Source organism: Squalius cephalus, assembly GCF_949319135.1.
Source record: "Squalius cephalus genome assembly, chromosome: 5".
Taxonomy (NCBI): Eukaryota; Metazoa; Chordata; class Actinopteri; order Cypriniformes; family Leuciscidae; genus Squalius; species Squalius cephalus.
In genome coordinates this window covers 12,822,165-12,841,651 of record NC_137126.1, presented here as the reverse complement: position 1 = coordinate 12,841,651, position 19,487 = coordinate 12,822,165, and positions in this window count along the sequence as shown.

Here is a 19,487-nt window from a genome sequence, read left to right as displayed (position 1 = left end):
TTCAGTTATAGTCATAACGCCACCTACTGGCAACAGAAACTGACATGGTTAACACAGTAATGCAGTACTAACCACATAATTATTGTGTACTAAGCATGCTAGAAACAGACTGAACATGCTAGCAACACTTAGCTGAGTCATGAAGCATGCTATTATCACCATTATACAAAACATTTTGTAACTGACTTTGACATACTCTTACTATATATACCTCCTTAAATGTACATTTCCCAACCATGCTCTGCCTTCCTAAAGCCACCGAGTGTTGATGGCACGGGTGCGAGGGCCCTTTCATCGCTGCTTGCAGCTTTAATTAGGGCCCGAGCACCGATGGTGTGAGGACCCTCTTGGAATTGCTCTGTTTATTATTATTATTATTATTCTTCTCCGCATTGAATTGCATTTTTGAGGGCCTAAACATGCGCGAAAACTCACGAAACTTTGCACACGCGTCAGAACTGGCGAAAATTTACATCTGATATAGGTTTCAGAATTGGACGGGGCAAAATGGCTCGATAGCGCCACCTATAAAAGTTCAACGGAGTGCGCCTCCTGCAACGTTCCACGTACGTGCACGAAATTCGGTACATACGTGTAATGACCTAATACCTACAAAAAAGTCTCTTGGAGCATAGCCCTAAACACAACAGGAAGTCAGCCATTTTGAACTTCCTCTCAGATTTTTGTGCAGTTTTTGCCATTTTCAGGCCTCGTACTTTAACGAACTCCTCCTACAGTTTTAATCTGATCATCTTCAAATTTGGTGAGTGTAATCTTAAGGCCTTTGCGACGTTAAATTGCGAAGATCTTGAGTTTTCGTCGAAGGGCGGGTCCTCGGCGGCCTTACAAATTTCGATGTTTCGCCATGAAACAGGAAGTTGCTGTAACTCAGGCATGGAATGTCCAATCTCCCCCAAACTTCACACGTTTGATAAGAGTTCTGTCCTGAACACATGGCCATGCTCATATTCAGTTATAGTCATAGCGCCACCTGCTGGCAACAGGAAGTGACATGTTTAACACTGTTATGGACTCCTAATAACATATAAAAAAGTGCCAGCAAGTGCGAAACATGCTAACAACATACTAGAAGCATGCTAAAACATGCTAGCAAACTCTTAGCTAAGTGCTAAAGCATGCTATTATTGCAATTAAATAGGAATTTGCTGTAACTCAGGCATGGAATGTCCAATCTGCCCCAAACTTCACACTTTTGATAAGCGTTCTGTCCTGAACACATCTACATGAGAAAATTCAGTTATAGTAATAGCGCCACCTACTGGTAACAGGAAGTGACATGTTTAACACTCTTGTGGTCTCCTAATAACATATAAAAAAGAGCCAACAAGTGCTAAACAGGTTAGCAACATACTAGAAACATGCTAGCAAACACTTAGCTAAGTGCTAAAGCATGCTATTACTGCAATTAAATAGGAATTTGCTGTAACTCAGGCATGTAATGTCCAATCTGCCCCAAACTTCACACATTTGATAAGAATCATGGCCTGAACACATGTCTATGCTCAAATTCAGTTATAGTAATAGCACCACCTACTGGCAACAGGAAGTGACATGTTTAACACTTTGATGCCGTTCTAGCAACATGTTAAAAATGCCATTGAGTTCTATACATGCTAGAAACATGTTAAAACATGCTAGCAGTACTTAGCTAAGTGCTAAACCATGCTAATTCAATGAAACAGGACTTTGTTGTTACTCAAGAAGGCAATGTACAATCTACCCCAAAATTCACACGTTTGATAAGAGTTATCTCTTGAACACATGTCCATGCTCATATTTAGTTATAGTCATAGCGCCACCTGCTGGCAACAGGAAGTGACGTTTAACACTGTTCTTGACTCCTAATAACATATAAAAAAATGCAAGTAGGTGCTAAACATCCTACCAACATACTAGAGACTTGCTAAAACATACTAGCAAACACTTAGCTAAGTGCTAAAGAATGATATTACTGCAATTAAATATGAATTTGCTGTAACTCAGGCAAGGAATGTCCAATCTGCCCCAAACTTCACACTTTTGATAAGCGTTCTGTCCTGAACACATGATCATGCTTACAGTCATAGCGCCACCTGCTGGCAGCAGGAAGTGACATGTTTAACACTGTTATGGACTCCTAATAACATATAAAAAAGTGCCAGCAAGTGCTAAACATGCTAACAACATACTAGAAACATGCTAAAACATGCTAGCAAACTCTTAGCTAAGTGCTAAAGCATGCTATTATTGCAATTAAATAGGAATTTGCTGTAATTCAGGCATGGAATGTCCAATCTGCCCCAAACTTCACACATTTGATAAGAATCATGGCCTGAACACATGTCTATGCTCAAATTCAGTTATAGTAATAGCGCCACCTACTGGCAACAGGAAGTGACATGTTTAACACTTTTATGCCGTTCTAGCAACATGTTAAAAATGCCATTGAGTTCTAAACATGCTAGAAACATGTTAAAACATGCTAACAATGCTTAGCTAAGTGCTAAAGAATGTTAATTCAATGAAACATGACTTTGTTGTTACTCAAGAAGGCAATGTCCAATTTGCACCAAACTTCACACGTTTGATAAGAGTTCTGTCCTGAACACACATCCATGCTCATATTCAGTTATAGCCATAACGCCACCTACTGGCAACAGAAACTGACATGGTTAACACCGTAATGCAGTACTAACCACATAATTATTGTGTACTAAGCATGCTAGAAACAGACTAAACATGCTAGCAACACTTAGCTGAGTCATGAAGCATGCTATTATCACCATTATACAAAACATTTTGTAACTGACTTTGACATACTCTTACTATATATACCTCCTTAAATGTACATTTCCCAACCATGCTCTGTCTTCCTAAAGCCACCGAGTGTTGATGGCACGGGTGCGAGGGCCCTTTCATCGCTGCTTGCAGCTTTAATTATTAGGGCCCGAGCACCGATGGTGAGAGGACCCTATTGTTTTTGCTCCGTTTATTATTATTCTTCTTCTCCAAAGTGAATCGCTTTTTAGAGGGCCTAAACATGCTCGAAAACTCATGAAACTTTGCACACGCTTCAGAAGTGGTGAAAATTTACGTGTGATATGGTTTTCAGAATTGGGGGGGGCAAATTCGGTAAATTATTGCCCCCACATTTTGCCCCGGCTCCTGGTTTCACGTACAGGTATGAAATTTGGTACATACATGTAATGACCCAATACCTACAGAAAAGTCTCTTGGAGCATAGCCCTAAACACAACAGGAAGTGAGCTATTTTGAACTTCCTCCTGGATTTTGGGCATTTTTCGTAATTTCCTGATGTTGTACTTTAACGAACTCCTCCTACAGATTTGATCCGATACTCTTCAAATTTGGTGAGTGTAATCTTAAGGCCTTTGTGACGTTAAATTGCGAAGATCTAGAGTTTTCGTCGAAGGGTGTGCCCTCGGCGGCCTGACAAACATCTATCTATAAATTACAGGAACGTCTGTCTGTCTGTCTGTCTGTGTGTGTGTGTGTCTGTTCCTCGCATATCTCTCGAACCGTTAGTCCGATTGATTTCAAACTCGACAGGTGTCTCGCCACGGGCACGAGTAAGTGCAGTGCCAAGTTTGACATTGTTTGGATGAGAAATGCAAAAGATATCGTTAAATATATCATTTTTAGAAGGTTGTGGTTTAAAAATAAACATTCTGACATTAGAGAGTTGTATCGGTCAAAGAAGCCCCAAGAAGGTTGTGGTTTAAAAATAAACATTCTGACATAAACACTCAGTCAGCTACACTGTTTACTTCTGAATATTATAGTTTGGTTCCCGAACGTGATAAATCCATCTATCTATAAATTACAGAAACGTCCGTCTGTCTGTCTGTGTGTTATTCGCATATCTCTCGAATGTGAGATAACCACTAAATGTGTGAAAACCACTATTTTCTGTTTCAAACTTTCACATAGAATCTTTAGGTTATAACAACATTGAAAATCAAAATCTGGATTTGAATTTTTTAAGATTTATTATAAAAACGGATTATTTTTTCCCAAAAATGCAATAAATTCATGACTTTTTTTTTTTTTTTCAAAATGCTATTAATCCATTGAATCAATATAAAGTTATTTTTGATCATATTGCCATCGCAAGAAATATCTCCTGAACTTTTTTGACGGCGATCAGCTCACAAAAACTGATTTTGCACGGGCACTTTGCACTGCTCCCTGAATCGAGGTGCTTATTCATTTGTGGATGTAAACTGAATCTGTATGTCAGCTATGCTGTTAGTGTTTACTTCTGAATATTATATTTCATTCTGGTGCGCTTAACGTTGTCGCTACTGTGTAATAATAGCCTATGCTATTCACCAACTAAACATATCCTATTCAATGCGTTCACAGTCTCTTTCACGGGCATCATTTGTAGTTGCCTATTCACAAACTGTTTGCTCAAGCATAGCGTTTTCTCGGAGTTCACTGTGTGCTTTTTACCATGCACAAATAAAAATGTCACTGAACTTTTGCTGTGTAATTGTAACAATGAGCACACACCAAACCAACAATTACTGAAAACACACACAAAAACTGATTTTGCACGGGCATTTTTTGCACTAGTTCACCCAATTTCGGCCTTTTGGTGATATATGCATGATCAGATAAGTTCAATATTAATGTTGCTTGCAGTTCTGATGTTGCTAGGCAACCACAGACAGCCTGCAGTAACTCAGGCATACAATTTTCAATCTGCCACAAACTTCACATGTTTGATAAGACTCCTGTCCTGAACACATGCCAATGCTCATTATGATTATAGCAATAGCACCACCTGCTGGTAGCAGGAAGTGTGGCAAATACAAAACGTGCTCGAAAAATCATGAAACTTTGCACACGCTTCAGAAGTGGTGACAATTTACGTGTGATGTGGTTTTAAAAATTGGGTGGGGCAAAATGGCTTACTTATTGCCCCTACATTTTGCCCCGGCTCGACGTTTCACGTACAGGTATGAAATTTGGTACACACATGTAAAGACCCAATACCTACAAAAAAGTCTCTTGGAGCATAGCCCTAAACACAACAGGAAGTCAGTTATTTTGAACTTCCTGTCAGATTTTGGGCAGTTTTTGCCATTTCCTGATGTTGTACTTTAACAAACTCCTCCTACAGTTTTGATCTGATCCTCTTCAAATTTGGTGAGTGTAATCTTAAGGCCTTTCCTAAAGGTGCCGGGTGGCGGTGGCAGGGGTGCGAGGGCCCTTTTCATCGCTGCTTGCAGCTTTAATTATTATTATTCTTCTCCGCATTGAATTGCATTTTTGAGGGCCTAAACATGCGCGAAAACTCACGAAACTTTGCACACACGTCAGAACTGGCGAAAATTTACATCTGATATAGGTTTCAGAATTGGACGGGGCAAAATGGCTCGATAGCGCCACCTATAAAAGTTCAACGGAGTGCGCCTCCCGCAACGTTCAACGTACGTGCACGAAATTCGGTACATACGTGTAATGACCTAATACCTACAAAAAAGTCTCTTGGAGCATAGCCCTAAACACAACAGGAAGTCAGCCATTTTGAACTTCCTCTCAGATTTTTGTGCAGTTTTTGCCATTTTCAGGCCTCGTACTTTAACGAACTCCTCCTACAGTTTTAATCTGATCATCTTCAAATTTGGTGAGTGTAATCTTAAGGCCTTTGCGACGTTAAATTGCGAAGATCTTGAGTTTTCGTCGAAGGGCGGGTCCTCGGCGGCCTTACAAATTTCGATGTTTCGCCATGAAACAGGAAGTTGCTGTAACTCAGGCATGGAATGTCCAATCTGCCCCAAACTTCACACGTTTGATAAGAGTTCTGTCCTGAACACATGGCCATGCTCATATTCAGTTATAGTCATAGCGCCACCTGCTGGCAACAGAAAGTGACATGTTTAACACTGTTATGGACTCCTAATAACATATAAAAAAGTGCCAGCAAGTGCTAAACATGCTAACAACATACTAGAAGCATGCTAAAACATGCTAGCAAACTCTTAGCTAAGTGCTAAAGCATGCTATTATTGCAATTAAATAGGAATTTGCTGTAACTCAGGCATGGAATGTCCAATCTGCCCCAAACTTCACACTTTTGATAAACGTTTTGTCCTGAACACATCTACATGAGAATATTCAGTTATAGTAATAGCGCCACCTACTGGCAACAGGAAGTGTCATGTTTAACACGTTGATGCCATTCTAGCAACATGTTAAAAATGCCATTGAGGTCTAAACATGCTAGAAACATGTTAAAACATGCTAGCTAATGTTAAAACATGCTAGCAATACTTAGCTAAGTGCTAAAGCATGCTAATTCAATGAAACAGGATGTTGTTGTTACTCAAGAAGGCAATGTCCAATATGCGCCAAACTTCACACTTTTAATAAACGTTCTGTCCTGAACACATGACCATGCTCATATTCAGTTACAGTCATAGTGCCACCTGCTGGCAACAGGAAGTGACATGTTAAACACTGTTGTGGACATATAAAAACATATAAAAAAAGTGCCAGCAAGTGCTAAACATGCTAACAACATACTAGAAACATGCTAAAACATGCTAGCAAACACTTAGCTAAGTGCTAAAGCATGCTATTGCTGCAATTAAATAGGAATTTGCTGTAACACAGGCATGGAATGTCCAATCTGCCCCAAACTTCACACGTTTGATAAGAGTCATGGCCTGAACACATCTACATGAGAATATTCAGTTATAGTAATAGCGCCACCTGCTGTCAACAGGAAGTGACATGTTTAACACTGTTGTGGTCTCCTAATAACATATATAAAAGAGCCAGCAAGTGCTAAACAGGTTAGCAACATACTAGAAACATGCTAGCAAACACTTAGCTAAGTGATAAAGCATGCTATTACTGCAATTAAATAGGAATTTGCTGTAACTCAGGCATGGAACGTCCAATCTGCCCCAAACTTCACATGTTTGATAAGAATCATGGCCTGAACGCATGCCTATGCTCAAATTCAGTTATAGTAATAGCGCCACCTACTGGCAACAGGAAGTGACATGTTTAACACGTTGATGCCGTTCTAGCAACATGTTAAAAATGCCATTGAGTTCTAAACATGCTAGAAACATATTAAAACATGCTAGCAATACTTAGCTAAGTGCTAAAGCATGCTAATTCAATGAAACAGGACTTTGTTGTTACTCAAGAAGGCAATGTACAATCTACCCCAAACGTCACACGTTTGATAAGAGTTATCTCTTGAACACATGTCCATGCTCATATTTAGTTATAGTCATAGCGCCACCTGCTGGCAACAGGAAGTGACGTTTAACACTGTTCTTGACTCCTAATAACATATAAAAAAATGCCAGTAGGTGCTAAACATCCTACCAACATACTAGAGACATGCTAAAACATAATAGCAAACACTTAGCTAAGTGCTAAAGAATGATATTACTGCAATTAAATATGAATTTGCTGTAACTCAGGCATGGAATGTCCAATCTGCCCCAAACTTCACACTTTTGATAAGCGTTCTGTCCTGAACACATGACCATGCTTATATTCAGTTACAGTCATAGCGCCACCTGCTGGCAACAGGAAGTGACATGTTTAACACTGTTGTGGACTCCTAATAACATATAAAAAAGTGCCAGCAAGTGTTAAACATGCTAACAACATACTAGAAACATGCTAAAACATGCTAGCAAACTCTTAGCCAAGTGCTAAAGCATGCTATTATTGCAATTAAATAGGAATTTGCTGTAACTCAGGCATGGAATGTCCAATCTGCCCCAAACTTCACACTTTTGATAAGAGTCATGGCCTGAACACATCTACATGAGAATGTTCAGTTATAGTAATAGCGCCACCAACTGGCAACAGGAAGTGACATGTTTAACACGTTGATGCCGTTCTAGCAACATGTTAAAACATGCTAACAATGCTTAGCTAAGTTCTAAAGAATGCTAATTCAATGAAACATGACTTTGTTGTTACTCAAGAAGGCAATGTCCAATTTGCACCAAACTTCACATGTTTGATAAGAGTTCTGTCCTGAACACACATCCATGCTCATATTCAGTTATAGTCATAACGCCACCTACTGGCAACAGAAACTGACATGGTTAACACAGTAATGCAGTACTAACCACATAATTATTGTGTACTAAGCATGCTAGAAACAGACTGAACATGCTAGCAACACTTAGCTGAGTCATGAAGCATGCTATTATCACCATTATACAAAACATTTTGTAACTGACTTTGACATACTCTTACTATATATACCTCCTTAAATGTACATTTCCCAACCATGCTCTGCCTTCCTAAAGCCACCGAGTGTTGATGGCACGGGTGCGAGGGCCCTTTCATCGCTGCTTGCAGCTTTAATTATTATTATTATTCTTCTCCGCATTTAATTGCATTTTTGAGGGCCTAAACATGCTCGAAAACTCACAAAACTTTGCACACGCATCAGAACTGGCGAAAATTTACATCTGATATAGGTTTCAGAATTGGACGGGGCAAAATGGCTCGATAGCGCCACCTATAAAATTTCAACGGAGTGCGCCTCCCGCAACGTTCCACGTACGTGCACGAAATTCGGTACATACATGTAATGACCTAATACCTACAAAAAAGTCTCTTGGAGCATAGCCCTAAACACAACAGGAAGTCAGCCATTTTGAACTTCCTCTCAGATTTTTGTGCAGTTTTTGCCATTTTCAGGCCTCGTACTTTAACGAACTCCTCCTACAGTTTTAATCTGATCATCTTCAAATTTGGTGAGTGTAATCTTAAGGCCTTTGCGACGTTAAATTGCGAAGATCTTGAGTTTTCGTCAAAGGGCGGGTCCTCGGCGGCCTGATAAATTTCGATGTTTCGCCATGAAACAGGAAGTTGTTGTAACTCAGGCATGGAATGTCCAATCTGCCCCAAACTTCACACGTTTGATAAGAGTTCTGTCCTGAACACATGACCATGCTCATATTCAGTTATAGTCATAGCGCCACCTGCTGGCAACAGGAAGTGACATGTTTAACACTGTTATGGACTCCTAATAACATATAAAAAAGTGCCAGCAAGTGCTAAACATGCTAACAACATACTAGAAGCATGCTAAAACATGCTAGCAAACTCTTAGCTAAGTGCTAAAGCATGCTATTATTGCAATTAAATAGGAATTTGCTGTAACTCAGGCATGGAATGTCCAATCTGCCCCAAACTTCACACTTTTGATAAGCGTTCTGTCCTGAACACATCTACATGAGAATATTCAGTTATAGTAATAGCGCCACCTACTGGCAACAGGAAGTGTCATGTTTAACACGTTGATGCCATTCTAGCAACATGTTAAAAATGCCATTGAGGTCTAAACATGCTAGAAACATGTTAAAACATGCTAGCTAATGTTAAAACATGCTAGCAATACTTAGCTAAGTGGTAAAGCATGCTAATTCAATGAAACAGGATGTTGTTGTTACTCAAGAAGGCAATGTCCAATATGCGCCAAACTTCACACTTTTAATAAAGGTTCTGTCCTGAACACATGACCATGCTCATATTCAGTTACAGTCATAGTGCCACCTGCTGGCAACAGGAAGTGACATGTTAAACACTGTTGTGGACATATAAAAACATATAAAAAAAGTGCCAGCAAGTGCTAAACATGCTAACAACATACTAGAAACATGCTAAAACATGCTAGCAAACACTTAGCTAAGTGCTAAAGCATGCTATTGCTGCAATTAAATAGGAATTTGCTGTAACACAGGCATGGAATGTCCAATCTGCCCCAAACTTCACACGTTTGATAAGAGTCATGGCCTGAACACATCTACATGAGAATATTCAGTTATAGTAATAGCGCCACCTGCTGTCAACAGGAAGTGACATGTTTAACACTGTTGTGGTCTCATAATAACATATATAAAAGAGCCAGCAAGTGCTAAACAGGTTAGCAACATACTAGAAACATGCTAGCAAACACTTAGCTAAGTGATAAAGCATGCTATTACTGCAATTAAATAGGAATTTGCTGTAACTCAGGCATGGAACGTCCAATCTGCCCCAAACTTCACATGTTTGATAAGAATCATGGCCTGAACGCATGCCTATGCTCAAATTCAGTTATAGTAATAGCGCCACCTACTGGCAACAGGAAGTGACATGTTTAACACGTTGATGCCGTTCTAGCAACATGTTAAAAATGCCATTGAGTTCTAAACATGCTAGAAACATATTAAAACATGCTAGCAATACTTAGCTAAGTGCTAAAGCATGCTAATTCAATGAAACAGGACTTTGTTGTTACTCAAGAAGGCAATGTACAATCTACCCCAAACTTCACATGTTTGATAAGAGTTATCTCTTGAACACATGTCCATGCTCATATTTAGTTATAGTCATAGCGCCACCTGCTGGCAACAGGAAGTGACGTTTAACACTGTTCTTGACTCCTAATAACATATAAAAAAATGCCAGTAGATGCTAAACATCCTACCAACATACTAGAGACATAATAAAACATACTAGCAAACACTTAGCTAAGTGCTAAAGAATGATATTACTGCAATTAAATATGAATTTGCTGTAACTCAGGCATGGAATGTCCAATCTGCCCCAAACTTCACACTTTTGATAAGCGTTCTGTCCTGAACACATGACCATGCTTATATTCAGTTACAGTAATAGCGCCACCTGCTGGCAACAGGAAGTGACATGTTTAACACTGTTATGGACTCCTAATAACATATAAAAAAGTGCCAGCAAGTGTTAAACATGCTAACAACATACTAGAAACATGCTAAAACATGCTAGCAAACTCTTAGCTAAGTGCTAAAGCATGCTATTATTGCAATTAAATAGGAATTTGCTGTAACTCAGGCATGGAATGTCCAATCTGCCCCAAACTTCACACTTTTGATAAGAGTCATGGCCTGAACACATCTACATGAGAATGTTCAGTTATAGTAATAGCGCCACCTACTGGCAACAGGAAGTGACATGTTTAACACGTTGATGCCGTTCTAGCAACATGTTAAAAATGCCATTGAGTTCTAAACATGCTAGAAACATATTAAAACATGCTAGTAATGCTTAGCTAAGTGCTAAAGAATGCTAATTCAATGAAACATGACTTTGTTGTTACTCAAGAAGGCAATGTCCAATTTGCACCAAACTTCACAAGTTTGATAAGAGTTCTGTCCTGAACACACATCCATGCTCATATTCAGTTATAGTCATAACGCCACCTACTGGCAACAGAAACTGACATGGTTAACACAGTAATGCAGTACTAACCACATAATTATTGTGTACTAAGCATGCTAGAAACAGACTAAACATGCTAGCAACACTTAGCTGAGTCATGAAGCATGCTATTATCACCATTATACAAAACATTTTGTAACTGACTTTGACATACTCTTACTATATATACCTCCTTAAATGTACATTTCCCAACCATGCTCTGTCTTCCTAAAGCCACCGAGTGTTGATGGCACGGGTGCGAGGGCCCTTTCATCGCTGCTTGCAGCTTTAATTATTATTATTATTATTATTATTATTTTGTCAACCTTTCGGGCACTTTTGGGGCCCTTAACATGCTCAAAAACTCTTGAAATTTTGCACACACGTCAGAACCTGCGGCCATCAGGGCCGGACTGAAGCTGGTACCCGGGCGTGGCACGGGGGCTCGACAGCGCCCCCTGGAATGGTGTCTGAAAACTTGGTCCATAAATCAAACACGCTTGCATGTAATAATATGAAACTCAGTACACATATAGATCTCATCGGGCCGAACAACTTTCGTGCTCTAAGTTTTACACCAGCCCAACAGGAAGTCGGTTATTATACGTTGTTTGGAAAACGCATACAATGGAATGTGAAATACTCCTCCTAGGGAATTCATCCGATCGCCACCAAACTCGGTGTGAATGAAGTCAAGACATTGAGGATGCTAAATTGCGAACGGATTTTTTATATCTCGAACGGTTTGGCCGTGGCGAGGAAACGAATTTATGGCGAATAATGGGACACAGGAAGTGTGTTATAACTTTTGCATACATTAACTGATCTTGATGAAACTTCAGCAATGTGTTCGTGGTAAAAGGCCGATCAGATGGATGTAATTATTGTGAGTCAAAGTTATAGCGCCACCAACTGGCAGCAGGAAGTTTGTCACTTTCAAAATGCTTTGAAATCACCCTCTTAGTTTTACCCGATTTGCTTCAAACTTTATGTGTATAATGTAGACACATGGCAGATGTAGACCTGTGAAAGGATTATTGATATCTTAGATACTGTTGCCGTGGCAACGCATCAAACTTTAATATTCTTTTCGGATGCGTTTGAGACTCTTAGCATGCTTGAAATTGGATGAAACTCGACAGACACATAACACTTATTAGCCAGTAGACATGTGAAAAGTTTCAGAAACGGGCGTGGCAGGGGGGCTCAACAGCGCCCCCTTGAACGGGGTCTGAAAACTTGGTCCATATATCAAACACGCTTGCATGAATTAATATGAAACTCGGTACACATATAGATGTCATCGGGCCGAACAACTTTCCCTCTGTCAAGTTTCACGCCAGCCCAACAGGAAGTCGGCTATTATGGGTTGTTTGGAAAACGCTTGCTGTGGAATGTGATGTACTCCTCCTAGAGAATTCATTCAATCACCTTCAAACTCAGTCAGCATGTAGTCAAGACTTTGAGGATGCTAAATTGCGGACGGATTTTTGATATCTCGAACGGTTTGGCCGTGGCGAGGAATCGAATTTATGGCGAGAAAAGAGAAACACGAAGTGGAATAACTTCTGCATACATTAACTGATCTTGATGAAACTTCAGCAGTGTGTTCGTGGTAAGAGGCCGATCAGATGGATGTAGCTATTGTGAGTCAAAGTTATAGCGCCACCAACTGGCAGCAGGAAGTGTGTCACTTTCAACATGCTTTTGACAAAAGTGGGGGGGTTAGTTTTAACTACAGTAAAAAAAAAATTGTTTGTATATTGTTCTCATCAAGCCGGACAACTTTCTAATTTACATTCATTAGCTCCAGCCATCAGGAAGTCAGATATTTTGGTCTGAATGTGGATTTTTTTTGCTAAATCAGCCTCTGAATTTTTAGCCACTCCTCTTAAACTATTTATTTTATTCCCACCAAACTTTTTCAACATGATGAAAATACATTACATATGCTAAATTGTGAATGGATAATAAATATCTTAAACGGTTTTGCTATGGCGAGGGATTAAAGTAATGTCCAAAAAGGAAACACTAAAAATCTTCTAAAAATGTAATTATATACCATTTATTTCTATATAAAAGTAAACAAATATCACAACTAAACCCATTTTATTCTGTTTTTGCAATTCAAGAAGAATGAAAAAGTTAAAAACAGGCTATTTAGTGCTATTTGGTTAAACAAAAAAGCAAACATAGGGCTATACTGCCCTCTTGTGTCCAAAAGGACATCAAAATAATATATAAAACTTTTTACCAGCTAGGCCAATAATGTATTTAAATATACATTTATTAGGTATGTGTCTGAGGATATTTTCCCACCGATTAATCGACGTGTGACACCGCTGGGGGCTTTTGAATTGCCAACTTAAAAACGAAAGTAAAATATGTTAGTCCGCACTGACATTGATAGTGGTTGAGCGAGCGTTTCAAATGAATTCCTATAGAAGTAGGAATTAACTGAAAAACGTTCACTCTGTTCTGCTCGTTCCTCACCGTGGATGTGCACCGTTTTAAATAGCTAATATGAGCATTTTAGTTTAATTTTAAAATTAGCACCTTTTGGGGGGAGGATTGCTTGAAATTATTTTACAAAAGCACAATGTTGTGTTTTATTGCAACTGTACACAAATATAAGTTAACACTTTGCAGTTTGAATGTCGTCCTGTATAATGACGGAGTATGTTTTTTTTTTCAATCGCACCCACGCCACACACACACACACACGGTTTACTATCTTTGTTGGGACTCTCCATAGACTTAATGGTTTTATACTGTACAAACTGTATATTCTATCTCCTCACACTAACCCTAGCCCTAAACCTACCTATCCCAGAAAACTTTCTGCATTTTTACATTTCCAAAAAAACTCATTCTGTATGATTTATAAGCTTGTTTACCCATGGGGACCTCTATTTAGGTCCCCACTGTGACACGAGTCCCCATGAGTCGGTGTGCATTCAGGTTGAAGTCCCCACCGGGATAGAAAAACATGAACACACACACACACACACACACACACACACACACACACACACACACACATTACAGCATTGTAATCTTGACATCGCAGCCTGTTCATTATAGCCTTCATAAAATATAATAATAAAATAGTCAACCTAACATATAAAAATTACACTGCTCTAAATAGTCAGTAGTACAATTCATACATTCACAGTAAGCACCGCTCCACTGTGATGTTTCCAAGCACATTTTTGCGCTTGTGAAGAGGATGATTTTTTCCATCGATATTGGAACATGAGTGAAGAACAAAGCCTATAATAAAGAATAGTTTAGCATCCAAATACATCGCAAATGTTGAAACAAGAGGGTTACGTGAGCCCAACACTGCTTTCTTTCATTTTTATTTTTACATTAAATTTAAAGGATTTGTTGTGGAATATTTTGAGTGTATCATAAAATCAGAATAAGGTAAGTCAAGTAATATTTTTGGTCTTTTATATATATATATATAAATATAGCTGCGAGCAGTGATGAAGGGCCAAAGCCGGCGGTACCGCCACCCCGGTGCCTTTAGGTAACTAAAGGCACCGGGGTTGCGGTGCCACCGGCTTGGGCCCATAATCGCTGCTCGCAGCTATATTTATTATTATTATTATTATTATTATTATTTTGTCAACCTTTCGGCCACTTTTGGGGCCCTTAACATGCTCGAAAACTCTTGAAATTTTGCACACAGGTCAGAACCCGCGGCCATCAGGGCCGGACTGAAGCTGGTACCCGGGCGTGGCAGGGGGGCTCGACAGCGCCCCCTGGAACGGGATCCGAACACTTGTCCATAAATCAGACACGCTTGCATGTAATAATATGAAACTCGGTACACATATAGAACTCATCGGGCCGAACAACTTTCGTGCTCTAAGTTTTACGCCAGCCCAACAGGAAGTCGGCTATTTAGGGTTGTTTGGAAACGCATGCTGTGGAATTTAATGTACTCCTCCTAGGGAATTCATCGATTCGCCTCCAAACTCGGTGTGCATGAAGTCAAGACATTGAGGATGCTAAATTGCGGACGGATTTTTGATATCTCGAACGGTTTGGCCGTGGCGAGGAAACGAATTTATGGCGAAAAAATGAAACAGGAAGTGTGTTATAACTTCTGCATACATTAACTGATCTTGATGAAACTTCAGCAGTGTGTTCGTTGTAAGAGGCCGATCGCACAGATGTGACTATTGTGAGTCAAAGTTATAGCGCCACCAACAGGCAGCAGGAAGTACATCACTATTAAAATGCTTTGAAATCACTGTCTTATTTTTACCAGATTTGCTTCAAACTTTATGTGTACAATGTAGACACACGGCAGATGTAAACCTGTGAAAGGATTATTGATATCTTAGATACTGTTGCCGTGGCAACGCATCAAACTTTAATATTCTTTTTTTATGCTTTTGAGACTCTTAACATACTTGAAATTGCATGAAACTCGACAGACACATCACATTTATTATCCAGTAGACATGTGCAAAGTTTCAGAAACGGGCGTGGTGAGGGGCTCAGTAGCGCCACCTTTAGTCATAAGTGGGGGTGTTAGTTTTATCAACAGCAACAAAACTTGGTATGTGTATTGTTCTCATCAAGACGGACAACTTTCTAATTTACATGAACCATCTCTGACCAACAGGAAGAGAGATATTTTGGTTTGAATGTGGATTTTCTGAAGAATTTTCTCTCCCTCTCTGTGTCTGTGTGTGTGTGAGGGGAGGGGGGGATTTGACTATTGCTTTTATATTGTTAATCAAGGTTTCAGGGGCTTTTGGGGTCCTTAACGTGCTCAAAAACTCTTGAAACTTTGCACACAGGTCAGAACCCACGGCCATCAGGGCCGGGCTGAAGCTGGGACCCGGGCGTGGCTGGGGGGCTCAACAGCGCCCCCTTGAACGGGGTTCTAAAACTTGATCCATATATCAAACACGCTCGCATGAATTAATATGAAACTCGGTACACATATAGATCTCATCGGGCCGAACAACTTTACCCCGGTCAAGTTTTACGCCAGCCCAACAGGAAGTCAGCTATTATGGGTTGTTTGGAAAACGCTTGCTGTGGAATGTGAAATACTCCTCCTAGAAAATTCACCGTGCCCCCTTCAAACTCGGTGTGGATGTAGTCAAGACATTGAGGATGCTAAATTGCGGACGGATTTTTGATATCTCGAACGGTTTGGCTGTGGCGAGGAATCGAATTTATGGCGAGAAAAGAGAAACACGGAAGTGGAATAACTTCTGCATACATTAACTGATCTTGATGAAACTTCAGCAGTGTGTTCGTGGTAAGAGGCCGATCAGATGGATGTAGCTATTGTGAGTCAAAGTTATAGCGCCACCAACTGGCAGCAGGAAGTGTGTCACTTTCAACATGCTTTTGACAAAAGTGGGGGGGTTAGTTTTAACTACAGTAAAGAAAAAATAGTTTGTATATTGTTCTCATCAAGCCGGACAACTTTCTAATTTACATTCAATAGCTCTGGCCATCAGGAAGTCAGATATTTTGGTCTGAATGTGGATTTTTTTGCAAAATCAGCCTCTGAATTTTTAGCCACTCCTCTTAAACTATTTATTTTATTCGTACCAAACTTTTTCAACATGATGAAACTACATTAAATATGCTAAATTGTGAACGGATAATAAATATCTCAAACGGTTTTGCTATGGCGAGGGATTAAATAATGTCCAAAAAGGAAACACTAAAAATCTTCTAAAAATGTAATTATATACCATTTATTTCTATATAAAAGTATACAAATATCACAACTAAACCCACTTTATTCTGTTTTTGCAATTCAAGAAGAATGAAAAAGTTAAAACAGGCTATTTAGTGCTATTTGGTTCAACAAAAAAGCAAACATAGGGCTATACTGCCCTCTTGTGTCCAAAAGGACATCAAAATAGTATATAAAACTTTTTACCAGGTAGGCCAATATAGTATTTAAATATACATGTATTAGGGATGTGTCTGAGGATATTTTCCCACCGGTTAATCGACGTGTGACACGAGTGGGTGCTTTTAAATCGCTAATATAATAGTGTAAGAAAAATAATGATAATGTTGCACACACAAATCACACACATGTGGGAAAGAATGATGCTTTTAAACAACACTAAACCGCCATTAGGTGTCGCCAGGCATCCATCTTAATAAGCGAGTCATTGATTCATTCGTTCAAACGATTCGTTCGAATGAGTCGATTAAGACAGATGTTTATGGATTGATCATTCAATCTTTGAGTCAACCGATTCGTTAAAAATGCTGAATCGTTCAGTTATGAGAAAACACGTGATGCGTGATGGTTCTGCCGTGATCTTTGTTTAACTATTTTCGCTGCTGAAACAGAACAAAAACAGTCAACATTGCATCTAAAATGTAAGTGACTTAATTGTAACTGTTTATTAACCTGTTGTATGAAATCTAGGGGTGGGAGAAAAAATTTATTCTTAGATGCATCGCGATGCGGACGTGGACGATTCTGAATCGATTCACAAATGTCAAAAAATCGATTCTCTAAAAAAATATTTTCTAATAACGTAATATTGACGGAAGGCAAAAGGCGGAACTCTAAGCGGACGTGCGTGCAGTCTGTGGCGCGCACATAACAGAGAAGTTTCTTCTGCTCACCAAGGCTGCATTTATTTGATTAAAAATACAAACAAAAACAGTAATATTGTAAAATATTATTCCAATTTAAAACAGCTGCTTTCTATTTTAATATATTTTAAACTGTTATTTATTCCTGTGATCAAAGCTGAGTTTTCAGCATCATTACTCCAGTCGTCACTGTCACATGATCCTTCAGAAATTATTCTAATATGATGATTGATACTCAAGAAACATTCATTATTATTTTAAATGTCGAAAACAGTTGTGTACAGTCTTTGATGAATAGAAAGTTCAAAAGAACAGCATTTATCTGAAATCTAAAGCTTTTGTAACGTTAAACACTACCGCTCAAAAGTTTTGGGTTAGTAATAATTAAAATTTTATTTTTTGGGGAAATAAATAAAATAAATCAGTACTTTTATTTATGAAGGATGAGTTAAACTGATCAACAGTTACAGTAAAGACATTTATAATGTTAAAAATATATATATTTGAAATATATGCTGTTCTTTTGAACTTTACATTCATCAAAGCATTTTGAAAAAAAAAAATCTGTACACAACTGTTTTCAACATTGAAAATAATAATGAATATTTATTGAGCATCAATCATCATATTAGTATGATTTCTGAAGGATCATGTGACACTGAAGACTGGAGTAATGATGCTGAAAACTCAACTTTGATCACAGAAATGAATTACTATGTAAAATATTTAAAAATTGAAAACAGCTGTTTTAAATTGGAATAATATTTCACAATATTACTGTTTTTGTTTGTATTTTTAATCAATAAATGCAGCCTTGGTGAGCAGAAGAGACTTCTCCTAAAAACATTAAAAATCTTACTGACCCCAAACTTTTGAACAATAATATATATATATATATATATATATATATATATATATATATATATATATATATATATATATATATATATATGTATGTGTGTGTATGTATGTATGTATATATATATATATATATATATGTATATATATATATATATATATATATATATATATATATATAAATATAGCTGCGAGCAGCGATGGAGGGCCAAAGCCGGCGGTACCGCCACCCCGGTGCCTTTAGGTAACTAAAGGCACCGGGGTTGCGGTGCCACCGGCTTGGGCCCGTAATCGCTGCTCGCAGCTATATTTATTATTATTATTATTATTATTATTTTTCTGTCAACCTTTCGGGCACTTTTGAGACCCTTAACGTGCTCGAAAACTCTTGAAACTTTGCACACGGGTCAGAACCCGTGGCCATCAGGGCTGGGCTGAAGCTGGTACCCGGGCGTGGCAGGGTGGCTCGACAGCGCCCCCTTGAACGGGGTCCGAAAACTTGGTCCATAAATCAGACACGCTTGCATGTAATAATATGAAACTCGGTACACATATAGATCTCATCGGGCCGAACAACTTTCGTACTTTTACTTTTTACGCCAGCCCAACAGGAAGTCGGCTATTATGGGTTGTTTTGAAACGCATGCTGTGGAATTTAATGTACTCCTCCTAGAGAATTCATCCAATCGCCTCCAAACTCGGTCAGCATGAAGTCAAGACATTGAGGATGCTAAATTGCGGACGGATTTTTGATATCTCGAACGGTTTGGCCGTGGCAAGGAAACGAA